At 39.2% G+C, this 27,196-nt stretch overlaps 1 protein-coding gene, 1 long non-coding RNA gene and 1 pseudogene across 3 annotated transcripts in view; 2 read left to right on the top strand and 1 right to left on the bottom strand.

The window, feature by feature from the left end:
• LOC131348986 (NACHT, LRR and PYD domains-containing protein 3-like) overlaps positions 1 to 6,944 on the bottom strand; it is a 333,823-nt pseudogene extending 326,879 nt beyond the window's left edge.
• LOC131348988 (NACHT, LRR and PYD domains-containing protein 3-like) overlaps positions 1 to 27,196 on the top strand; it is a 412,464-nt gene that overhangs the window by 115,034 nt on the left and 270,234 nt on the right. The gene's annotated exons all lie outside the window — the stretch shown is intronic.
• On the top strand, positions 16,279 to 17,657 carry LOC131349022 (uncharacterized). The gene is made up of 3 exons (XR_009204023.1): positions 16,279 to 16,407; positions 16,487 to 16,563; positions 16,663 to 17,657. It is a non-coding gene; the product is annotated as an uncharacterized LOC131349022 (long non-coding RNA).

Genomic DNA, 27,196 nt, shown 5'->3' on the forward strand with positions numbered 1-27,196 from the left:
GTTTGTGTGTGTGTGTATGTACAGTATGTGTGTTTGTATGTGTGTGTGTATGTGTGTGTGTGTGTGTGTACCTCAGTATCTCCAGTGTACAGTATGTGTGTGTGTGTATGTATGTACAGTATGTGTGTGTGTGTGTGTGTGTGTGTGTGTGTATGTGTGTGTGTGTGTACACCTCAGTATCTCTAGTGTACAGTACATGTGTGTGTGTGTGTGTGTGTATGTACAGTATATATGTGTGTGTGTGTGTGTGTGTGTGTTTACCTCAGTAACTCCAGTGTACAGTGTAGATTTTTCAGTCCAGCAGAGAGCAGCTTCACTCCTGAATCCTGCAGTTTATTGTCACTCAGGTTCAGTTCTCTCAGACTGGAGGAGTTTGATCTGAGAACTGAGGACAGAGCTCTACAGCTTTCCTCTGTCAGATTACACTGACACAGACTGGAAGAGAAATGATGAAATATCAGAACACTGATCTCAAACACACACACAGCCATAATCCAGCTAAAGTTGAAGCTGTAACAGAAATGTGAGTGTGTTTCTCTCACACACAGAAGGTCAGTGATTGGGATCCACAGGGTGTGAGAAACGTTTCCTAACCAGTAAAAACAATCATGAGACTAATAGGAGGGGTAAGGATGTCAGTATAAATAGAGGGGATTTTGTACGGGGGGTGGGGGGGTGCACTTGACCACGTCGGGGCTGATGCTGTGTACTTGAGAGACATTTTGCTGTTATTTTTGTTAAAGATCGTCTTGATAAAAATAAAGCCGGTTGTTTCTTCTCATCCAAGCCTGAGGAAATTTCTTTATTTTATTTTCATGGATTAGTGAAGTTTTGTAAGTATTTGGTAATAATAGGTCATTGGAGAAGACTTCAGAACTGTAATCTGTAATACTGCAGTTCCACATCCTGCAAGAAATAAAACCTTCTCACACTTAACACACTCAGTTTTAGCATTGAAAACATGAACTACACAAAATCTTTATATACACTACATTTACTCTCCATCTCACACACAACAATGACAATATATCAGATCTCTACAATTACACTTACAACAGATGAGAACTGGAGGTTGCTGTGTTTATTAAAACTCTGATGTGTGTGTATGTGTGTGTGTGTGTACAGTATATATATGTGTGTGTGTGTGTGTGTGTGTGTGTGTGTGTGTGTACCTCAGTATCTCCAGTGTACAGTGTGGATTCTTCAGTCCAGCAGAGAGCAGCTTCACTCCTGAATCCTGCAGTTTATTGTAACCCAGGTTCAGTTCTCTCAGACTGGAGGAGTTTGTGCTGAGAACTGAGGACAGAGCTCTACAGCTTTCCTCTGTCAGATTACACACACACAGACTGGAAGAGAAATGATGAAATATCAGAACACTGATCTCAAACACACACACAGCCATAATCCAGCTAAAGTTGAAGCTGTAACAGAAATGTGAGTGTGTTTCTCTCACACACAGAAATCAGAGGACAGGACACCACATCAGGACATTTACAGGAGCAGGGACGTCTTTCTGAACTCCACAATCTCTCAGCTACAATTTATTAGAAGACCATTAGGTCATGTACATAACACACACAGGTGAGAGCGAGCAGCCTACAAACACTACACTCTGATCTGTGTTCAAGTTTCTACACCCAACACTGCAGATCCAGTGCATTTTATTACAGAAAATAAAGAATTATAGAGCTGTACACTAGCAGTTAATAACATGCCAATACTAGTCGTACTTTACACTGAGTTATATGCTGAATTTCACAGAGACGGTAAAACAGTTGGTGTGTGTTGTTCTCTGTGCTCGTACAGGTACAAATCTGTCACCTGGAGACCTCTGATTTTACACACACACTGGTTCAGGTGTTTGGTGTGGACCCGAGTACAGGTGGAGTCTTCACATACGTCCAAACAGATCCAAACTAAAGAAAAAGGTTGATTTGTTCAAACTAAACCAGGTAATTAAACAAGGTAAAGCCAGTCATGGGAGCCTGTGTGTGGTCATACATATGGAACTGGTCAGTTGCAGCAAGTGTGTTAATTTACAGGAACAGTGTGAAAAGATAGAGTTGGTTTTTTCGTCTTGTCTCAGAAGGTGGTAAGGGCTGGGCAATTTTATTCTTTCAAAATTACACTCAAGAAAATCATTTTATTAGCAATATAGATTTATAATGTTTTATTTATTAGAATGGATTTTGGAAAATATAGATGTGCAAAAAAGTAAGAATCTCTTTCTTAAATAAACAATGATTCTTTTAAATAAAGAGTATAAGAAAGGAAATGTAATAAAAATGTACTATTTGTTCCAAATGGCCCTGTTACTAATTTATACTATTTAAAGAAAATCCAACTTGACTCTTTCCAGTATGGTCCAGTTCAGTATTTTGTTCCCAGTTAGATGGTGGGAATCAGCCGTGATTAAATTAGGAAGAAAATGTGAAAAATTGGAAGAAATAAAAGCATGACAGAGTGAATCTCTCCACAACACTGTGTCACAGAACAAAAGATGAGGAACTTGAACCTAAACAGGTACTTGAAGGTGAACAGAGTGTTTAATATTTACTTTTTATATTTTCTATTCATATTGATCCCATTTTGACAGCTTGATGTTTTTCTTCTTCTCATTTGTGAGAGTTCTGTTCAATGTCACTTTCAGAATAAACAGAGAAAAGAAAAAGTGTCTTTCACTGCTGTTTACTTCAGAAATGTGTTTAGTTCTTAAATGCATGCAGTTATTTTGTACAGATTTTTATATAAATTTTAGAGAAAGCTTAATATATCATGATTCATCTATAAAAATATAAAGATATAAAATGATTCATATCCTGATCCATAAGATTTTGTCCATATGGCCCAGCCCTCAGTGCAGACATGACGTGTTAGTGTAAAAAGTGAAACAATCTTCTGTAAAAGTACCAGAGGTTTGTTTAAAGAGGATTAGAGGAACTATTAACAAGCATTAATCCAAACAGTGCAGTTCAGTGTTACATTAAAATAACAAACCATGCAGTAATACATTTATAAATAAAAATACTCACACAGCTTTTCTGGAGGCTTTGACCACTGGCAGCAGTCTCAGAAGACATTCCTCTGATGGATCATATTTCCTCAAATTAAACTCATCCAGCTCCTGTTCTGAGGTCAGTAACACAAACACCAGAGCTGACCACTGAGCAGGAGAGAGTCTGGATCCACTGAGACAGCTGTAATATCCTTTGTTCATGTAAGTCTGTACTTCCTGCACTAGAGAATGATCATTCAGTTCATTCAGACAGTGGAACAGATTGATGGATTTCTCTGGAGATGGATTCTCCCTGATCTTCTCCTTGATGTACTCCACTGTTTCCTGTTTGCTGTGAGAACTACTTCCTGTCTGTGGCAGTAAGTCTCGTAAGAGAGTCTGATTGGACTCCAGTGAGAGACCCAGAAGGAAGCGGAGGAACAGGTCCAGGTGTCCATTCTCACTCTGTAAGGCCTTGTCCACTGCACTCCTGAGGAGATCAGACATGTTTGGATTTCTGAAGAAATTAAAATGTCCAGTGCTTTGCTCCACAAGCACATTTGTCTTTCTAAATTTAAAGCAGAAAAACACGTATAAAGCAGCCAGAAACTCCTGAACACTCAGATGTACAAAGCTGAACACCTTCCCCAGGTGAAGCCCAAACTCCTCTCTGAAGATCTGGGTACACACTCCTGAGTACACTGACACTTCTCTGACATCAATGCCACACTCTCTCAGGTCTTCCTCATAGAAGATCAGGTTTCCTTTCTCCAGCTGCTGGAAAGCCAGTTTTCCCAGTGCCAGGATACTCTCTCTGGTCTGCTGAGGATCAGGGGTCATGTTTCTGATGGTACTTTTCATCCTTGTGTTTGATCTGAAAGATCAGGAAGTGTGTAAACATTTGAGTCAGAGTCTTGGGGATCTCTCCACTCTCTGCTTCACCCAACATTCTCTCTAGAACAGTGGCTGAGATCCAGCAGAAGACTGGGATGTGGCACATGATGTAGAGGCTTCTTGAAGACTTCATGTGTCTGATGATTTTATTGGCCAGGCTCTGATCACTGATCCTCTTCCTGAAGTACTCCTCTTTCTGAGGATCATTAAACCCTCGTACCTCTGTTACCTGGTCTACACACTCAGGGGGGATCTGATTGGCTGCTCCTGGTCGAGAGGTTATCCAGAGAAGAGCAGAGGGAAGCAGATTCCTCTTGATGAGGTTCGTCAGCAGAACATCCACTGAGGCTGACTCTGTCACATCACACAATCTCTCATTCTTCTGGAAATTTAGAGGAAGTCGACACTCATCCAGACCATCAAAGATCAACACCACTTTGTAGGAGTCACAGTCTATTGATTCTAGTTCTCGTATTTCTGGGAAAAAGTGATGAAGAAGATTCATCAGACTGAGATTTTTCTCCTTCATCAGATTCAGCTCTCTAAAGGGAAGTGGAAACATGAAGGTGATGTCCTGATTTGATTTTCCTTCAGTCCAGTCCAGAATGAACTTCTGCACAGAGACTGTTTTTCCAATTCCAGCAACTCCTTTAGTCAGCACAGTTCTGATGGACTTGTCTTTAAAGAGGTCATTACAGTTGATGGGTTTCTCCTGTGTTGCTTGTCTCCTGGACACTGTCTCAATCTGTCTCACCTCATGTTCATTATTGACGTCTCCACTCCAACCCTCTGTGATGTAGAGCTCTGTGTAGATCTCATTCAGAAGTGCTGATCTTCCATGCTGTGAGATTCCTTCATTAATTCTTTTAAACTTGTCTCTCAGGTTGGATTTCAGCTTTGTCTGATACACAGAGGCGAGTTCTAATAAACAGTAATAACATGTTTTAATGCAGAATCACTGAGCACTATATAAAATGTAAAATTCTTTCAAATGCTGCTGTTCATTCCTGATTCATCTACTAAATATTATTGAAGGAACAGGACCATTGTACAGAGTGACCACAAGCTGGACCATCAACAGAACAGAAAAGCAGCAGATGTACATGATACTAAAATCAAAGTTCAAACTAAAAGTCTTCATATCTAAAACTATTTCCTCTCTCTAAAGTGAACCTGATGGAATAAAGCCATGGCTCAGAGCTCTTACTGTTCTGCAGTGTGTTAGCGAGATCTGTATGCTTCATGTTCTTCAGGAAGTGCAGTGTGATCTTCAGAGCTCCCTCTCTGACACTGTGCAGATCCTCCTCATCCTCCACCTCCCTCTCAGTGCATGCTGGGTAATCTGGACTCAGGAGCTTCCTAAACCTCTTCAGCTCATTCTTTATCAGAGTGATGACTTTGTGTTCCAGCTCCTGGTCAGAAACACACAGGAACAGATCTAAATATTAGAATCTTACACAGTGAATGGTGCTTTGTTAATGATTTTGATTATGAAAATAATAAAAGTCTCTTCCTCTTGCCTTTAGTTACAACTGAAATTCTAATTATTCATTCAAGTGATTACCCATAATTCTACTGGACATCAAGAAATGACAAGGTATGACAACACACACATTAAACACTACAAAACACACACACACACACACACACACACACACACCTTGAATATGGAGTCCAGCTGATTTCTGCTGATGTTTGATTTCTTCTTTTGTGGTCTGTGAACAAATAAAACACATCATGTAATATGGACTATATGTATTCATAGCTGCAGAAATCACAGTAATAAATACAGAGACAGATATTTAACACTATCCTCTTAACACAATACACTGATTTCAGGATTTCATCACTGACACTAACATGTTTAGAAACAAATGATTGAATTAATGAATAAAATGGTTTATATTGTCATTAATATCCCAGGTGTAAATGTTCTTCTGTAGCACCACAGACCCTCCAGCTCAGGGACTGCAGGCTGAACTGACCTCTTAAAGCAGTTGTCCTCACTGCCGGACCGAGAGCTGCAGCACTGCACAGTTTAGTGTTTTACTGCTTCAACACCTGATAAAGCTCATGAAGGGCTTCATAATGAGACCAGTGAGTTTGATCAGGTGGAACACTGCTGTAAAACACCTCACTATACTGACCTCACATCAGTAGAACTGTCTCTGTCTCTGAAGTGAATTGGATGATCCATTGACTCGTCACTCTTCATGGACACACAGCTGGGTTCTGGTGAGTCTGATCTCTTTCCCTCCATCATTCTAGAATTCCAACAGAAATATCAGCAATAATTAATCCTCTGCTGTCTCAGCACTGTTAAACACTGTGTTGATCATTAAACACCAATAATTCCATCTTTTTAATTCAGCTCCAGTCTGCACACTTCTTCAAACAGGAGACACGCCTCATACCTCAGGAATTACACTGAGGTCAGGAGTCCCAATCACAGAGAACTGACTCCGCTGGGTCTTAAAGCCTGTCGAGTTCACTGACTCAAAGCTATGCTGCTCTTCTGCTCCACATTACACAGTCCTTTTTACTCTTCTCTCACTGAATGATTTCTCTAAACTGTTCTTAGATCAGATCAGTGATCTATTCACTGCTATTAAACCCCTTAAACCAAAGTTTAGTTCCTGTGTTAACTAGTGAGTGTTTAGAGATACAGATCTGTTCCCATGAGACGGTGTGTATTTATTGCTGGTGAATGTAAAAGTTACTGACCTCTCGTCTTTCTTTAAGTCCTGTTTTCCAGACACACTCATGTTGGAGGTCATGTCTCCTTCTCCAGATTACAGCAGGACACACGTTTACTTCACTCCAACATCGGTGTGTTAAATCAAACACTATACACACGATATCAAGTCATAAAACAACCTGTGTACATTAAAAACTTCAGTACAAACCAACAAAACTCCTTATATTAACTCTAAACGTCTTCATTTAGAGCGTTTATATATCAGAGCTTTAGCTTTTACTCCTGGAATATTTTATTTTCCTCTCGTAACAAAATGGAGCAGCTGAGTTTCACTTCCGTCTAACGGTTTATTCTGCAGAGGGGGAGGGGCAGTGACGCAGCCGCGCACGCGCACACACACACACACACACACACACACACACTCTCTCTCTCTCTCTCTCTCTCTCTCTCTCTCTCTCTCTCTCTCTCTCTCTCTCTCTCTCTCTCTCTGTGGTTCTGGTTAGTTTATCAATGATGGATTGACTGCTGAAAATAAATCATTAAAAATAGGTGTATTTATGTCAGTCTGTAAGAGTGTAGTGGGAAAAGATTTTAGACACTCTCTACATTGTTCTATTAGTAACACTACTTCTCCTAGGGCTGATAATTCCCTGCTTGTTGAAATGGGGAGCAACTTATTCCCCAAACAGGAGAGCCAGCAAACACAGAACCTTCTCCTAACATTAGCACAGGATTCCCCTTTGATTATTTTTTCAAAACCAAATAATAACCTTCTAGGAACGTTCTCTAATGGTTATTTTTAGGTTTTATTTTCATGACCATTAGGGAGTTTTTGGTAAAGGAACTCAGTATAAACAATAAATGGATGTGATTTGAGGTAAACATGCATTAATGACAGAGACATGTTAAAAATCTAAACATTCCCAGCTGAAGCTAATTTAAATGATTTAGATGTAAACACATACAGATCTCCAGCCAAATCAAGTGTGTGTACAATTAAAAGATTCATTATTTAATTTAATTCATCTGAACTACAATCAGTTACGTAGTTCCAGGGGCATTTCTAGGATTTGCAAACATCAGGGGCCGAGGCCAAAACATCAGGGGGCAATTAGGGACAGGGGGTAAGCAAGAATAACACGTTTTGTAAGGGCATTTTTATGTAATATTGTTTAATAATAAACACAAATTAACACAAATACTATGTAACTTCATAAAATTTCATTCAATCTTTTTTCTGACTCCTCCCATCATTTCAGAGTCCTGCAACTGAAAACGGAGTTCATTAATTCATTACATTTTCTCTCTCACAGGTATGCCATGCAATATTATAGATCCTTTATTATTTTAATTATTATTTTACAATAATCTGTATTATACACCTCTTATTCCTTATTTATGCTGCCACTACTGTATGTATTATTCTTTCTTTCTTTTTTGCCTCTCTTCTCTTCTCTTCTCTTCTCTTCTCTTCTCTTCTCTTCTCTTCTCTTCTCTTCTCTTATTGTCCTCTCATCTCTCATTCCCTCATCTCTCCTGCTGCTTGTATCTTGTCTACTTCATGCTCTTGGTGACTTTTCTATCCTATTTCTTTGAGGGTGGACTCATCAGAGAGTATCTCCGAGACTGGACTTGAGTAAAACGGTCAGTTACCATACTAGTATTTCTAGTGCTGAGAATTCCTTTATCAATAGACAGAACAGCTGAATGATGGAGTCTGTTCTGGTCCATTGTTCACCTAAGTCCTGTCTGTATTTTAACTTAAATACTGCATTAGTGGAATAATAGAAAGTCATGATGTTCAGACTGTAATGTCTTAGTGCTTTAACAGTTTATATTTTATTTAGATCTATCTTTAGGCTTATTTAATTTAAGGCATTTGTACATATTGGGTATGGAATAATATTCTAAAGGGTCCTATATGTCAGGGGTTTTCAGAATCAGAGACAGTGGGCCTCCTTTGTGACACAACATACATTTGTTAGCCAACTTTTATCAACTGTGTTTACATTAAATATTATTAGTTAGACTTTTATCTGAATAATAAGATTGTTGTGTTTTCTGATATTTTTATTGCTCTCCTGGTCAAGGGCTGTAAGGTGTTTTAGTCACGTGGTGTGAACATTAAAGGTGTAGGACATTAAAGTATCGCGAGAGCAGTTCTAGCCCATATTCCAGCGCACACTCTCGCGGTATTTTGGCCTGTGTGTGTGTGTGTGTGTGTGTGTGTGTGTGTGTGTGTGTGTGGAGAGATGTCAGTCAAAATCCCGTACAGTAAACGGCAACAGCGCTCAACTAAACCGAACAACATTTACTTAATTCCTCTACACTCCGGGGGAAAAAAGCCCCGAATGAATAGCCCCAGCGACGCCCCTGGGCCTAAACAAGATCTGGCAATGTCACGCTAACCATCTTTAATCTATTTATTTTAACTTTCCAGGTTACAGCTTCTGTCCTGAATACAATCTCTTTGTACGGTAGAAAACAGCACATAAGGCAGTATTTCAGTACATCGCTAAAATAAAGAATACAAACGCCCTTTTCTCTTTACTTACCCTGCCAGGGCGCGTTGGTGCGAAGAGGAAGTGGGTTGCCAGTTACATCAAAACTCCCATAAAGAAAGTCTGCTTTAAACTCTCCCACAGGAAGGAATGCACAGGCGGGCAACAAATTGCAGTTGAAAAAGGACTTGTGCCCACATACAGCAACTAAAAAAAAGAAAAGGAGATCATTCTTTTTTTAAAGAATTTATTCATGTGACTTTTGGTAACATAAGAAACTGCTGTAGTTGACTAAACTTGGAGGTATGGCAATAAAGAGGACACGTGATGCGTGTCAAAAAAATAAAATCACAGTTTCTCCTTCGTCTCGTGTGATATTCAGTTACACACTGTTGAATTTATACAAAACACTAAACCTCCCTCTAAAATGGTGTTCTTGTCAATTGCATGAAAACAGAAGCACAAAGAACAATGCAGTGTCTGCACTGATACTGACAGTGACACAACCATGGCCATCCACAGTTTAAGAAAGCATTACTTTTTGTAATTTTTGCCTCTTGTGGTAAGCCTTTAGTTTATATCTGCAAACTGCTGATCTTCATTCCATCATTTTATTCATTCCATCATCACTTTTCCTCACTCTCAGCCTTCACTGGATCATCTCCCATGTTTCACCCGTTTCCCTAGCTAATTATCCTTCCAATTAGTCTTTCTAGCCATTTCACAATGAACTTATCAATTAACGACGTGTATTTATTTATCCATCCATTTTCCTGGTCTTTTCCTCCATCTCTAAAAATGTAGCTTGTTTTTTGTTCCCTTGTCAAGTTTATATATTCTCCCGGCATTATTATCATAAAGATTAAACATTTCTCTCTCCTTTTTTTAAAAAAAAATACAAACCAAATAAAAACACATTACTAGATTTTATTAATAGATCTTGAATAATACGTAACTGGCAACCTGAACAGTCTCCATACTTTCACTTTCGAGAATTGAGTGCGTCAGTCTCTTTCAATGGCTGAATCTGAAATATCTTCCTACCCTATATGCAAGTGCCCTAAATAGTGCAGTAAATGGTTTCCATATATACAGTGTGTAGTGCACTTTAAACACCATGGTGGTGTAATTGGAACACGGCCATTGCCGTGTGCAGTGTTTGTCTGCTAGTGTGACGATGTACACTTGGGGGTGGGGGGAGAGGATGTCCGGTGTTCTAACAGTTTATCCTACATTATCAGATTTTCCTACCGGAGCGCAAAATGATAGTTAGAACCATCGGTTTTTCCTACTTTATCAGAAAATCCTAGCCATATAAACGGGGAGTTTCGAACTGAAGTGCACTACATAAAGAAATCCTACCCCACGTCAGGGTAGCACAGTTTTATGGGGTGAAGTGACAGTGGTGGACCGTCAGGGTCAGTAAGTCCTTCTCTGCTGGACTAAACAGCAGTGATCTGAATCACTGACTTGCATTTTAATATATTTAATATATTTTTTCATGAATGTGTATTAAATTATTCCCAATAGTCTATTCTCTACATTTCATAGCGTTTCTCTCGGTTGCGCTGCTTCCAGTAGTGTATATTTATGATAAGAGTATTTATCCAATCATATTTCAGCTAGTGGATGACATCATGTGTTGCCAGGGTGAAAGAAATCTGCCTTAAGGCCTTCAGAATCAATAGTGCAGGCGCCCGGAACTTAAAATAAGTGTTAATGAAATTGTTACCTTAACCAATCAGATTTCGAGTTGGCGTCACTGGGGCCATCCAGCAGGCATACAATTACGTCAGCAATTTCCCGTCTTTTGATTGGATAGTTGGAGTAGTCAGAGGCAGCGACCCGCCCATAAACATTGTTTCTATATTCACTGCGTCTCATTTCGGATGCTGCGTCCTCTGGAGATTGCAGTTTGCTGCATAATTCATCTAGAATGTCTTTTTTGAAAAAAGTAACTGTAATAAAATGGACTATTCCTTTTGAGGTGTGAAATACTGTAGACTAATGTCTTTTTTACTTTGTTATTTAATGGGTGATTAGTATCTATTGCCGTGGCGTCCAGGGGCGATTCTAGAATTTTCATTTGAGGGTATAATAGTAAAAAATAAATAAATAAACAAATAAATAAATAAAATAATGGTTTGACTAACAGGGTAGGATGGTAAACATATTGCATTTCACTGTATTGCATAGATGTGTATAACATTTGAGTATTAAACAATACTTCCTGATTTCACACTCACACACAGACACACACACACACACACACACACACACACGTCCTCTGATCCTCACTCTGTGATGTCACGGTCTGCGGATTGAAGAACACGATGAAAGTCGGGGAAGAGCCGAAGTCTGCTGCTGTTTCCATATGAAGTTTAAAGGGGACTGAGGAGATCACCAATTTGTGTAGAGTTTATGGAGAATCGCAGAATTTTAGGAGGGCTGAGTAGAAAATGGCCTAGCGACGCTCATGGTGGCGTCATAATGATGGTATAGAGGTGGATTAATTCAGGAAGGACACCAGTGAAGGCCTAGGTGTGAAATGCATGGTCCCCCACTGTGAAGTGAGAATAGAGACCAAATAAATGAACCAAAAGTTATTTTGTGGTGGAACTGGACAAACTGACCACACAAAATTACAACTGGTACCCAAATATTTAGTTGTAGATTAACCAAAAAGAAAAAGAAAATGTGTTTCACAAACACTTTGTACAAATGAAATCATTCAAATCAAACTGATCCTTAGGATCAAAATATGCACAGTGAAAGTGTGTCCATCAGTCACACTGTCCATCAGTCACACTGTCCATCAGTCACACTGCCCATCAGTCACACTGTCCATCAGTCACACTGTCCATCAGTCACACTGCACCGGTCACACAGTCCATCAGTCACACTGTCCATCAGTCACACTGTCCATCAGTCACACAGTCCATCAGTCACACTGTCCATCAGTCACACAGTCCATCAGTCACACTGTCCATCAGTCACACAGTCCATCAGTCACACTGTCCATCAGTCACACAGTCCATCAGTCACACTGTCCATCAGTCACACTGTCCATCAGTCACACTGTCCATTGGTCACACTGTCCATCAGTCACACTGTCCATCAGTCACACTGCACCGGTCACACTGTCCATCAGTCACACAGTCAATCAGTCACACTGTCCATCAGTCACACTGTCCATCAGTCACACAGTCAATCAGTCACACTGTCCATCAGTCACACTGTCCATCAGTCACACAGTCCATCAGTCACACTGTCCATCAGTCACACTGTCCATCAGTCACACTGCACTGGTCACACTGTCCATCAGTCACACTGCCCATTGGTCACACTGCACCGGTCACACTGCACTGGTCACACTGCACTGGTCACACTGCACCGGTCACACTGCACCTACAAGTATAAAAAAGTAATAAATTAGCAATATGAGAGAATCTATTGCAGACAGGAAAAAATCTAAATATTTGTACAGTTTGTCCAAATACATGTGCATAACAATTTACACTTAACTGCAATTGTTAGTGTGTGCTTTTATGTGTACATGTGTGTAACACTGTAACCCTTGATAAGTAATCCAACTTTACATAGATTTTGTTGTATGTATTTAATGCAAAGATTTACCATTTTAATTAGGCTTTTGTCAGCATCACACTCCAACATGGAGCAAATGACACAGTAGTCCGATGCCTTGCCTAAACAAACACAAGTTCCCATAAACTTTTTGTGCTTCTATCATGAAATATGCGTGACTGAGTGTGGGAGATAATTTTGTAAATGAGGAAATATGTATGAGGTGTGTGTTTGATGTTGTGTGAAATAATCAGGGGACAGCAGGAGTGAGTTCTCAGGTAAGGTTAATTCATTAGATCGTTTGAGCTTAAGAACAATATAGGGTTTAACGCGTCATGTAGCTCTGTCACGGGCCTTGCATACAGGCTGCAAGGGCTTTGGAGAACAGGCAGCTGTATCGATGATGTCAGTCTGGCAGGCCTTCTCTGCAGTACCAGGCTTTCCAAACTTGGACCAATCAGTGGCAGAGACGCACCCTAGATTATCATGGTCAATCTTCACTCCACTGGTACCTTGAGCGGCAGTGATCTCATTATGAAGCAAACGCAGCGTGTGCTGGACGGCGATGGTGGTACCAGGTGAAATGTCTAGAGTACATGCATAGAAGACAGCGGATAAATCAGAAAAGCCATGAAGTGTAGAGTGTAATGTAGAAAAATAAAAAAAGAAAGGGTGTTGGCCCCTGAAGAACTCAGAACTTACCCATGCTGTCTCCTGAGGAAGAATGAGGTGTTGGAGAGAGTGAGGCCGAAGACAATCCCACTGGTGGGGGCGGAAACGCCCAATTTTTAATATAATGATTTAGGAAAGTTTAATTATAATGGTATTTGAAAAGTTGTAAATTCAAAGATAATGGTGTAAAAAAGAACCTAAAAGGTCCAAAAAAAGAAAATGGGTGGGATTGTCTCAGTAAAGAACCAGTGACGTGTTAAATTGGAGAGATAAGGGAAATGTATATAAAGGCTGTAGTTGGAGTTCCCCAGGGAGAGGTTGTTGGGACGTTCATGTGTGAGCATCTCAATTCTTGTGTCAGCACTGATTACAAATAAAATCTCTTATCTACATTCATCTAGTCTGCTTGATTGGCTTATTTAGTTTGGAGGCCTAGTTGACTGTGAGTCTCACTCAGACTGAGCTGTCGGGTCGGTGTGGAGCTGGAGTCAGATTTTTGTAGTGAGTACAGTAGAATTTTATTCCACACTGAGGCAACACCATTAGATGATTATTGTGGATATTTCATTACTCTAGAGCCCACCCTGAAATTCCAGGAGGGTCCAGGCTATTTCCAATCTGGCACGTCACAAAATCTGAAGTCATCTGAACTCCACTGATGTCTCCCACTGAAAGGAGATGTTCAGCAAACTGCAGATAAGAATCAATCAGGATATAATATTTTCAATTTGTCACCATGTGAGTACATATCTTCAGTTCTGAGCTGAGGTTCAGCATGAATCTATTCAGTTCAGCATGGGCATGCAATCCACCATGACATGCAATGTGCAGTGGTACAGAGCTAAAGCTGAAGAACTGAAGAGCTGAAGCACTTTTATTTAAATGTGCCTTTCGGGTCAATCAAGGTCACTGTACACAACAACAAACAACAAATAACACACAGCAATGATACAGTAGCTTATGATTCCTTCTGCACAACCAACATCTGGACACAACAGATGGAATAGGTTTAAACACATCAATGGAAAGTATTTAAAACATTTACCTTCAAAATGAAAACTCCACAACTGCTACCATCTCTCTGCTTGTTGTGTTGCAGGGTTTCTACTGTCCATGTAGCTCTGTCATCAACATCGCCTCTCTTTTTCAGAAAATTCCTAAAACATAAAGGTCATTATATTCACATATAACAAACTAAAGTATGGGGTAAGGTTGCTGTCAAAAAAGACATGCGTGTATTAATAAACATTCATACATACTGGCCTAAGGTTGTGCATAAATGAATAAAATGTACACAAAAATGTGGTTTTGTGGTTTCTCGTATAAGTCAAATCACACATAAAATATGTAGTGCATGTTCTTATGTGAGAATACGATTCCAAAAAAAAAAAAACTAAAATAATAATAATACAAAGTGCAATTTTATGCTTGGGGTTTCTCCTTTATGAATACGAATTGACAACCGTGACTTTACTGTCAAAAATACGTCACGGGCTCGCAGGCATTATGTATCGAGCAGAAGATACATCGATTTCACAAACTGTGCATGCGTTCGTACTGTGTTTGACTTGGAGGCGGCAAGATGGCAGACGAGGAGAGTGCAACAGAGACGAAATCAGGTAAATAGCTTATGTATCTCATTAAACATTATTCTAATAGAATACTCGTTAAATACTACATTTTAAAGCTAGTTGCCGTTATATTGTGGGCCAGAGCAGTGCTTTACGGTGACTTAACGACACTGATGATAACATACTTCTGACTTTAGTATGTTTTTAGTTTTAAGGCACACAACTTTATCAGTTTCTTTCTGTATCAGGTTCAGTTAGCAGATATTTTAAACACGGCACACAGTCTTGTGTCGATGTTGAACATCAGGCTAAGTTCGTCAGGGAATGTCAGGCCAGTCAGACAGGGAAATACAAGTCAGTCTCCTGAGGGCCCGGGAGCCCAAACAGAGTCGCCTCAACAGACAGGACAAGTAGTAACGAGGCCCCAGCGCAGTGGCTTTGGACAGTCAGTGCATCAAGAAATGGCTAGGTATGTGCGTCCTTGGGATGCAAAACATAGTGTTCCTTTTATCGTTAACTCAATTCTGATGTAAGCAACTGAAAATGTATCAAATCTGTATCATAGTTGTCCTTCTTGATGGGTAATCAGACATTTTATATTTTAGATCATTTCCTGGACTTTTCCGCAAAGAGGCCAAAGGCAAAAGATGTTTTGCACCTTATGCACAACCACAAAAGAGTTTTTTAGTTAACTTTTTTCTGCTTGATAAACGTCCAAAGACACCCAAAGGCGATGAGGAGCTCCAGCTTGTACTGGCTAGACTTGGAAAATGTTCACTAACAGTAACTGAAAACATCACACATTGAGGTATGTTTTATTTGTTTATTTATTTTGTTAAACAGATATGACTTGGGCATCACTACAGTTAAGTTTTGTTGAAATGTGTATGTATGATGAAATGAATTAATTCATACATTCTATTTGTTACACTGAACCAGTAACCTCATGTGAAATGTTACTGTGTTACACAAGTTGACAGATTTGCTTTGGAACACATATCCAAGACTTAAAAGTATCTTTGGTGGCTGGTTGCTACACAAATCCACAGGTATGTATTGCTTTTGTATACACTTACTCTAAAGCACCAACTCTTTCTAATTGAAATGTTCCCATTGTTACTACTGCTGTTTTCCATTTCTAGGTGGGGGTGGGCAACACAAATTGGCTGTTATTCCTCCTGACTCAAATGGATACAATGGGTAGCAGCTAAAAGGAGTGAGTGGAAATGGAAAGTGTACACTGTACATAGCTCCTTTACAAGAGCAAATTGACACCACTCCATTACCAGCAGAAGCAAAAGAATTTGAAAACATGCCCAAAGCCTCATGCACCATCTGCAGAAAGATGGTTCCACTTGGTGTCAGATTTTGAGTACAATTTGCTGTGAGTAAAACAGTGAAGTTATTTCTTACTGTTTTGTGTTTTATTACTAGGAAGCCTTCACCCAGGACCATTTGCCACCAGTGTGCCCAGAAAACCAGGCAGAGCTGGTGAGATTTCTCTATGTATGTATCTTTATATTAACCAACATTGCTAGTCTAGTATAATATATTAAGTTATTATTTTTAGACTGCCGAGTGTCCTGTGTGCAGAGGTGCATTCGACATTGATGTAATTGAGACTCATGCATCTGACTGTGGATTACGGTATGTGGACTAAAAATAGTAAACTATTTTAGAGTTGCATTTTAACTCAGGCTGTGTTTGCTTATTAATTATTATTTTGTAACACTTATATCTCTATAGGACAGCAGACCAGGAAGGCAATGGCAGCATTTTAAGTGAAGCAATGAACTCCATGTTTCCGCTGGTGAGCCCCGTGTTGTACGCAGTGGAGCAGGATCTCAGAGCATCATGAACGGATTTATCCACCCACGGCTTCTGATTAAGAAACATTCTGATGATAGTCTTGTGAATTGTATCACCCGCTAGTTTCCTGATGAATCCCACAACTGCTTCTGTAAACATGTTGATGTCATCAGAGCTGCGCTGAAACATGTCCCAGTCTGCATCATCCAGAGCGTCTTGCAGAGAAGCCACCGATTAGTCCATCCAGCGTTAGACCTCCCTCCGAGCCGTAACTTCCTGCTTGAGCCTTTGTTTATATTTTGGCATGAGGAAGATGGCGGCGTGGTCAGACTTTCCAAAAGAAGGGCGAGATTGTGCCTTGTAGCTGTCTCTGACTGTTGTGTAGCAGTGGTCTAGTGTCCTTTCACCCCTGGTGGGGCAGCTGATGTGCTGATAAAAGTTTGGTGCTGCACGTTTGAGGTTGGCACTGTTAAAGTCCCATGCCACAATAAGCACAGCATCCCGGTGTTGTGTCTGATGCAGTGTGAGTGCTTCATGCAGCTCGCATAAAGCAGTGTCCGTGTCCGCCTGAGGTGGAATATAAACGGCGCTGACTATGACTGATGTAAACTCAAGTGAAGTGTTCTGTCCATGCAGTGAACCGAGAAGAACTCGGCAGGCTGGATGGCGTGGTCCGGCACCGCAGGGTTCAGCCATGTCTTGGTGAAGCAGAGGAGATTGCAGTCCCGAATGTCTCTCTGGAACTTTACCCTGGTCCTGAGGTCATCGAGCTTGTTCTCCAATGACTGGATGTTGGCGAGCAGAATGCTAGGCAGAGGTGTGCAGTGTGCACGGGCTCTCAGCCTGTTCCTGACGCCAGCTCGTTTCCCCCGGGGCCGCCGCTTCGGGTCGTGTCCTTTGTTCTCCCTTAGGATCTCACTCAGCCAGCTTGGATCCAGGGTTAAAAACATCGAATTGTGAGTACATTGTACACCAATAGAAATAAGAGTATTGTACTCTATTGTAACGAATGTACTCCATGTTGAAGAATTAGCTGGTATTACTGTACTGAAAGTTAACTTAAAAAACAAGAACAAAGAAAAAGTGGTAGGAGCAGTTGTGATGGCAGCCGAACTCACGGGTGCCATCTTGGGAAACAACATGATAGGCATGAACGGGTTAACTGGTAGCAAAAACAGTTCTTATGACACAAGGTGGACCACTTAGTTACCCTTTCTTCCAGGAAATGATCAGGTCATGAAGTTGGAGCCAGGGAAGGCAGAGGATGAGAGGGTTTGAGGGCAAGGAAATGATAAAAAATTTTAGTTTTTCACAATGAAAAAGTCCAATCTGTAACTCCATGAGAGATGTGTGGTGAGTGAGGAGGGCTTTCCCAATGGGTTGATCATCTGTGGCAGTAACTTTTAAAGGCGGGGTGCATGGAATGGTAGACAGACCGAGTTCATGTACAGTGAGGGAAAAAAATTTTTTGATCCCCTGCTGATTTTGTACGTTTGCCCATTGACAAAGAAATGATCAGTCTGTAATTTTAATGGTAGGTGTATTTGAACAGTGAGAGGCAGAATAACAACAAAAAAATCCAGAAAAATTCATTTCAGAAAAGTTATACATTGATCTGCATTTTAATGAGTGAAATAAGTATTTGATCCCCTATCAATCAGAAAGATTTCTGGCTCCCAGGTGTCTTGTATACAGGTAACAAGCTGAGATTACAGTAGGAGCACTCTCGGGGAGTGCTCTTAATCTCAACTCGTTACCTGTTTGAAAGACACCTGTCCACAGAAGGAAGCAATCAATCTGATTCCAAACTCTCCATCATGGCCAAGACCAAAGAGCTGTCCATGGATGTCAGGGACAAGATTGTAGACCTACACAAGGCTGAAATGAGCTACAAGACCATCGCCAAGCAGCTTGGTGAGAAGGTGACAACAGCAATTATTTCCAAATGGAAGAAACAAAAGGACTGAATCTTCCTCGGTCTGGGGCTCCATGCCAGATCTCACCTCATGGAGTTTCAGTGATCATGAGAATGGTGAGGAATCAGCCCAGAATTACACTGGAGGATTTTGTCAATGATCTCAAGGCAGCTGGGACCATAGTCACCAAGACAACAATTGGTAACACACTACGCCGTGAAAGACTGAAATCCAGTAGCGCCCACAAGGTCCACCTGCTAAAGAAAGCACATGTACAGGACCATCTGAAGTTTTCCAGTGAACATCTGAATGATTCAGAGGAGAACTGGGTGAAAGTGTTGTGGTCAAATGAGACCAACATCCAGCTCTTTGGCATCAACTCAACTCGCCGTGTTTGGAGGAGGAGGAATGCTGCCTATGACTCCCAGAAGACCCCCCCCCCACCCCCATTAACATTATGCTTTGGGGGTGTTTTTCTGCTAAGGGGACAGGACAACCGCACCGCATCAAAGGGACGATGGACAGGGCCATGTGCCGTTAAATCTTGAGTGAGAACCTCCTTCCCTCAGCCAGGGCATTGAAAATGGTTTGTGGATGCAAAGAGGAGTGGGCCCAAATTCCTTGAGATGTGAGATGTGTGCAAACCTGGTGGCCAACTACAAGAAATGTCTGACGTCTGTGATTGCCAACAAGGGTTTGCCACCAAGTACTAAGTCATGTTTTGCAAAGGGGTCAAATACTTATTTCACTCAATAAAATGCAAATCAATGTATAACTTTTTTGAAATGTGTTTTTATGGATTTTTTTGTTATTCTGTCTCTCACTGTTCAGATAAACCTACCATTAAAATTACAGACTGATCATTTCTTTGTCAGTGAGCAAACGTACAAAATCAGCAGGGGATCACATCATTTTTTCCCTCACTGTACAAGGCTGCTGTCGATAAGGTTCACTGCTGATCCGGAGTCACTCAGCACTGTGACAGAAAAACGAGTTATTATGAATGACGTAGGCAGGAAGAGAAACTTTAGAAGCCAACTTCACGATTTTTACATGAGAGGTGCTAGGTTTCTCCGGGCATTGGAAGACTCTGTGACCTGGTTGTCCGCAGTAGAAACAAAGCTGCAGCTGCACGCGGCGTTTGCGCTCCTCCTCTGAAACGCGTGATCTTCCCAGTTGCATCGGCTCGGCAGCTTCCTCCCTATGACTGGTATTCCATTGAGCGGCTTGGCAAGGAACGCAGCGCGGAGGCAGGAAATCAACGCTGGCGTCGTAGATTATCCAGACGAATGGCAGTAGATATATACTGGGACAAGGTAATGTTAGTGCGTTAGTGTCTCTGCACGCCATTTCGGCTTTCAATTCCCGGTTGAGCCCCTCGCGAAACACTGCCACTAATGCCGTTTCATTCCACCCAGACTGAGCTGCGAGCGTGCGGAACTTGATAGCGAAATCCGCCGCAGTATCAGAGCCCTGGTGTAATTCCTACAACTGTACGGAAATGTCCTTTCCTAAACCGGATACTCGAAGACTTCTTTGATGAGGTTCATGAGGTAATTTGCCGAAGTCTAAACACCGCGGTAAAGTTAGTTTTACATTCGCATATTCGCATTTCCGGCTTCAATCGCTGCTTAAATAAACCCGCAAATAAGACACATATATACATATATTTCCTCTCTACATAGTCTTTAAGCTACACCCTCTTTTTTCTTGAGTAAGCGCTTACATTAAACAAATTTTGAAAGCATAATCCCTATTGTTCTCTACGGCGCAAGGAATGATTTAGGGATTATCGCAAAGTGCATCCCACTGACAAAAAGCGTAGAACGATATTGATTTTTCCTTCTGTTCAGCGTCTGAAGGATCAAACAACTACGTTGCCAACTAGAAATGCCAGACTGATAAAATATGAATTTTTAACAAAAATGCAGCAACATTTTTTTTTTCCATTTTAAACATTAGCATACACAATGGAATGAATGATAATTAAATATATTTAAAACTATAGGGCTTTAACAAGCAAAATAATGTAATTGTTTGATAAGCCTATTCCATTTCTTAAATTATATATATATATATATATATATATATATATATATATATATATATATATATAAACAAACAAATTGAATTTTTAAAAAATCAAAAATGTAGAAACAATGTATGTATATATATATATATACATCTACTTACTACACCCTTTTGTTTTACAGTTCACTCATTTTTTACATTTTTTCTACATTTTTGATTTTTTAAAAATTCAATAGCGTCTTAACCAAAGGAGATGGACAAATGCCACTCATACCACAATGGACAGTTCCCCCTCATCTACTTACTACACCCTTTTGTTTTACAGTTCACTCATTTTTTACATTTTTCTACATTTTTTATTTTTAAAAAATTCAATAGCGTCTTACCCAAAAGAGTTGGAGAAATGCCACTCATACCACCATGGACAGTTCCCCCTCATCTACTTACTACACCCTTTTGTTTTAAAATTTACTCATTATTTTCTTTCCTTTTTTTTTTTTAAATTCAGTACCTTCCTAAACAGGTGGAGAGATGGTATTAATATTATCATGGACAGTTCCACCTTATGTATTTAATACTTTTAGTTTTACAGCTCCATTTTTACTTTTTTATTTTTTTTATTTTCTTATTTAAAAAAAAAAAAATAGAGTCATCAACAAAGAGACATAGACATGACACACATACCTCCATAAATAGTTCCCACTCATTCACTTACTACATCCTTTAGTTCAGGCATTTTATATTTAATAAAAAAAAATAGTAGCTTCTCAAGATTTTTGAGTGACAGAATTTAAAAATGTATATTAGTTATTGTTTTGTAATTGCACATGGCATTTTTTATCTTAGACCCTAACATATTTTACACATAACGTGGAGAAAACAAAAGAGATGGTTGTTGACTTCAGGAGAGCTCATAGTGACCATTCTCCACTGAACATCAACGGGTCCATTGTGGAGATCGTCAAGAGCATCAAATTCCTTGCTGTTCACCTGGCGGAGGACCTCACCTGGTCACTCAACACCATCTACATCACCAGGAAAGCCCAGCAGCATCTACTTCCTGCAAAGGCTGAGGAAGGCTCATCTTCCAACTCCCATCCTGACCATCTTCTACAGAGGGACCATCGAGAGCATTCTGAGCAGCTGCAACACTGCCTGGTTTGGGAACTGCACCGTCTTGGATTGCAAGGCCCTTCAGCGGATGGTGAGGGCAGCTGAGATGATCATCGGAGTCTCTCTTCCCTCTCTTATGGACATTTACTCCACACGCTGCATCTGCAATGTAGACAGCATTGTAGATGACCCCTCACACACACTCTTCACCCTTCTACCATCTGGAAAGAGGTACCGGAGCATTCGGACCCTCACAACCAGACTGTTGAACAGCTTTTTCCCTCAGGCAATCAGTTATCTCAACAGAGAACTGAACTGAAGCTGGACACGGAGAGACACACACACACGAGAACTGTTCTCAACAGAGAACTGAACTGTGCTGGACACGGACAACACATATGCACAAATTTGTCTTGTTTACATGCATACATCACTTTATATTGATCCTGTTTACATGTGTCACTTTAATATTTGTATCTCTTGCACCCACTGTTAACACTATTATTCTGCACAAAGCTGGCGTTATATGTCCTGACCTTAAGTTATTAGCTTAGCTCAATGTTTGTCTGTGTCACATGTACTTGTTTTTGTTCTTTGTAGCACCTCTGGTGCAGGTGGAACGTTGTTTCACTTCACTGTGTACTGCATCTTCTATATACGGCTCAAGTGACAATAAAGCTTCTTTGACTCTCTTTGACTCTTTTTGATATTTTTAAGTGTATATTTGGCAATTTTAGATTTTATTCATTTTGTTTCTATATTAGTGAATGATTATCAGTGCCAGTCACAACATATGTTTTCTGTGGATATTTTGTGAATAGAAAATAACTATGAAATTTTAAAGTTTTTTTAAATATTTATTCTAATTGGCATACAAAGATTAAATATAAAAACATCCATTTCTTTCTCAATTTTACATATATTTAAATCTTTTATAACAAATGTATTTAATTAATCAATAAAACACTAATAATGTACAACTTGAGAAATATGTTAATTCAATTTCAATTATTCATATACTGCTTTTAACAATGCTCATTGTTGCAAAGCAGCTTTACAGAATCAAAAGATAATAAGGGACATGAGTATGAAATGTGTGCAAAAATATGTATAAATCAAAATGAACAGATTGTCCCTGATGAGCATGCAGAGGGTGACAGTGGCAAGGAAAAACTCCCTGTGATGGCAAGAGGCAATAGGAAGAAACATTGAGAGGAATCATACTCCACAGGGAACCCATCCTGGATCACTGGCATCTCAGGTGTGCAATCTGTACCTGAGAGGAGAGGAGAATAAAAGTTAGGTATGGTTAAAGTAAACAAATTTGGGCTATTTACTTGCAAACTGCAAGTAGCACAGTGTTCACAATTCCAGCTTGTCTCTTTGCTTGGAATTTCCTCATTGTTCATTCCAAGGCACTGAATGTGATACCATCTTTGGCAGGTCTCACATTGTATCTGCATGGAATCACAGTATAACATAATTAAAACTTTATCTATTTCATTAAAATCAGAACACTTATTAAAGATTATTAATTTGAAAGTTTTTTCTTACCCAAAGTGAGTTAGCAGTTGAACTGGGTAAGTCCAGACTTCCACAGAATGAACAATAACCATCTTTTGATTCTGAAAAGGATATTGTTAAATAAAACAAACAAACAAACAAACAAATAAAAAAAAATACATTTTCAAACTTCAACCATTATAATTAACACAATTTACATTAAAGTGTGTCATTTTGGTTTAAATCCTTTGATATAAATGATTAGCAAGAATAATGTTTAACAATGAACAGTACCTGATCCTTTTAAAATGATCTCTGCCATCTCTTTCCTGACACACAAAATTGACTCTGGTGAAGACTCAATTGTGATTTTCTTGGGAATTTGTGGAAACTCCTTTACTGTCATCATGGCCATCTGAAAGGGGAAAAGATAAAATCCTGTTTCATTTTAGTTGTTTTGTACATATTTAAACATTTCTTTAATCATTTTTCTTATTATTACAGTTTATTACTTAGATTAGAGCATGACAAATAATTTGTGTTTAGCTATTAGATTGTTGCTTTAGGCTGCTCCTATCATGGGGTCACAAACAGCTTAACAGAAATAAAAAATAATGGTATAAATTACAAAAATGTAATTGAATGAAAATTATATTCAAATTATAACCACCAGTTTATTACAATATCATTCAAATTTCACTAATAAAATTATATATTTTAATCATAGATGTAAACATTACCTGCATGACAAAGACTCCGCAGCTTGTGGCATCTGCCTGGAAAGTATGTCTAATTTGGCCTGGTGTCCATTTTTTGTTAACCCAGTCTTGCTTTCCAAGTCTATTTAGTCGCATCCTGAAGTACTGTCTGTTGTTGAAAAAATGTTGTTTGGTTAAGCATTACACATTTACAGCTGATCAACTTATTATGAGTTTCAACTTTTATGGCATTTTTACATTTTTCTGAAGTGGATTTAGGAGTTTACCATTTGTCAAAACATGAGGTAAAAACATTAAAATGTGTGTTATACACTTTCTTTTTTATTTCAGTGATTTACCCAAATTGATGGGCTGCTTCTTTTGCTTCCTGTATTTCATCTGTTCCACGCTGAGGATCGACCACAAAAATCTGGCTGGAAATTACATTGAGATACTTGAAGAAAAATGAATAGTGTCCATAAATATCTTATTTGATGTACACATACAGTCCTACGCACTACATAATATTCTTCTATTAATAATAAATGGTTTAGAACATTTAAATGTAGATTACAATTAATTTGAACAGTATAACATTTTATTTTTATTTATATTTACAGGAATACATAATTATAAACATTAATATAAAAAGTAACTCTGTTAAATACAAAAAGAAATATATACTTAACATGGTGTACAATGAGAAACACTCATTTTAGCATTGGGGACATATTTTAAGGCTTAATAATGTATATGAGTTAATTGCAAAACACTTTAAATACATTAGATTCTGTGATACAATGATCAAACATTTTCACTTACCACAAACCTCCAGTGCACCTACAAATAAACAAAAAACATATAATAAATAATTTGTTGCAGTAAATTAGTGTGATTCCATCTATAAATAGTCAGATTCTTTATTTTACCTCTTCTGAAGTATGCTGTCCATCTGTCACGATACTTTTGGCTGTTGAGTCCTTCCACTCAGGCTTTACCTACAATGACAGCAATCATAACTTAGCAATCATAATTTATTTGATTATGACATTTACACTTACATCCTCTTTATATTGTGTGACTTTAATTATTCAATAAATGTAGTGTCTGAAATATACGTCTTTAGTACCTCTGTGAATGCTTGATACTGCTGTTCATCATCATCCTGCTTTATTTTCTTTCAACCTTGTCATCAAAACATTCTCTTTCTTCTCAGCATTTTGCTTTTTTGGAGATGGAATGCGATGTAGAGCTGTGAAATACCTCGATTTTTAATTTTGAGCTTTTGTTCTTGGTCTTGTGGACCATCCCTCCTGAGACTGACTGATGTGTCTTGGTTGAAGGGGTTTCAATATTAGCTCTTCAGTCAGATTATGCTGGAGGACATGTTCAATGTACCGTCCTTGAATAGAACGATACAACTTTCTGACAAAATTTCCAGGTCTTAGGCGTCTTTCTTTTAATATAATCTGCTGTTTTACAATGCCAGACCAGTTTTCGACATGGCAGTTTGTGTCCCTTGTCATAAATGGTTCTTCAACAGCCTCCTCTACATCAACTGCATACCTCCGTACATTTCCGAGAAGCATGGGGCTCCACAAGGGGATGATGCCTATATAGTGTGAAACAACAGAATTTACAATTGCAGGGCAAAAGTATGGGTTAACCTCTGTAAACTCACTGTGATCCTGTTCAGTTGTCTGAGCTTCCTTGACTTCATCAATTGCTTTTTTGAAATAAATGGAGAATGAAGATCTACTCAGAATTGTGTATGCATGACCTTTTTGTTCATCTGTTTCAGTTAGAGCACACTCCCTGATTTTCTCCAAGTCTTCATAATTTTCTTCCCCTGATTCTCTGATGATCCTTTTATAACTGCAAGATTCTTTTGCACAGTCTTTGTAAGGTGGGTTGCTAACAAAACTGTGCATAGTGGTCTGAAAATGTTCATTACTTCTCCTAGTGATGCTGTGTTCTGCAGCCTTGCAAAGCCGAAAATGATAAATTGTTTCAGTCCTTTGTCATCAGTTTTTCTTCCAGTGACCTGTGCAATGGCTTTTAATATATGAGCTGAACAAAGGTGGGGAACTGTGAAGCTTCTAATTACATTCCAAGTTTTTTTTTTCCACTGCAAATGGCAAAGGCTCTTTCCAGGTAACGAACAACACTTTCTTTGTTGAATCCAATGAGGACACTTTGCATTAATGCCCAGCTGTAGTCTGTTTCTACTTTATGGATTCGTAGTCTTGTGTATTGTGATGCCTGCAGTAAGAATTTCATGATCCAGTTTGTGATGGGTGGAATGGAATGTTCATTTGTTAACATTTCACTTACTGGAAGAGGTGGTGCATTATTACTTTTGTGACCACATTACCTGTTACATCAAAATCCAAACTTACTGGAGCCTTTCAACGCAGATGTTGCACCAAAATGCTGATTCCAGTTTCTGTATACAAATGCACTCCAAAGGGATCCACTTGAAAGTGCTGTATGTACCCAGGCATGCGATAAAATTTGTCGTCACATTCTCTTATAATGTTCTGTGTCATGTACATCTCCATGAAGATTTCATTGTGAAGGCGTGATTGCTTTTTGACTTCAGAACTTATTACTTTTAGTATGTCTTTGCTTAAGCTTCTTGTGATGTTTCCAGCCAAGAGCGCAGCTGCAGGAGTGTGTTTTAACCACCGATAATACTCTTGGCTCACTCCCTTTTGCACTGACAGTGCAATTTTCCCTCAACGTAAATTTGTGTTCTTTTGTGTTCAATCTTTCCTCTGTGGATGACTGTAATTTTGATTTTTCTGTTAATGCAGGGTTTCTTTGTAATTTGAAAAGTGTATTTTGCCGTGCATGAAGGGAATGTGCAGACTCCATAGATTACTAAATAATGGGAATGTTGTTTTCTTCTTTTCTCAAGCTTAACATGCTGATATTTAAAAGCTATTGTGCAGCAAGGATTTTTTCTTCTGAAGTTGTTATAAAAATAATGGGTCCATGGTTGTTTTAGTTTAGTAGAACCTTTCTCTGGTTCAATTTCTTTCCATTTCTTTAGGTCCAATGTAATGGTACATTTTTTGGGCATTTAAGGCATCTTCCTCCATTTATCATTCCCCTTGGTTTCTTTCACTTCTTTTGTTTCCATTTTATATTTCTTTGTCTTTTGCCCAACCTCACTGTCAGTAGTGTCTTGCTCCGGAAAAGTACTTA

This window comes from Hemibagrus wyckioides, linkage group LG29 (assembly GCF_019097595.1).
Source record: "Hemibagrus wyckioides isolate EC202008001 linkage group LG29, SWU_Hwy_1.0, whole genome shotgun sequence".
NCBI classification, from domain to species: domain Eukaryota; kingdom Metazoa; phylum Chordata; class Actinopteri; order Siluriformes; family Bagridae; genus Hemibagrus; species Hemibagrus wyckioides.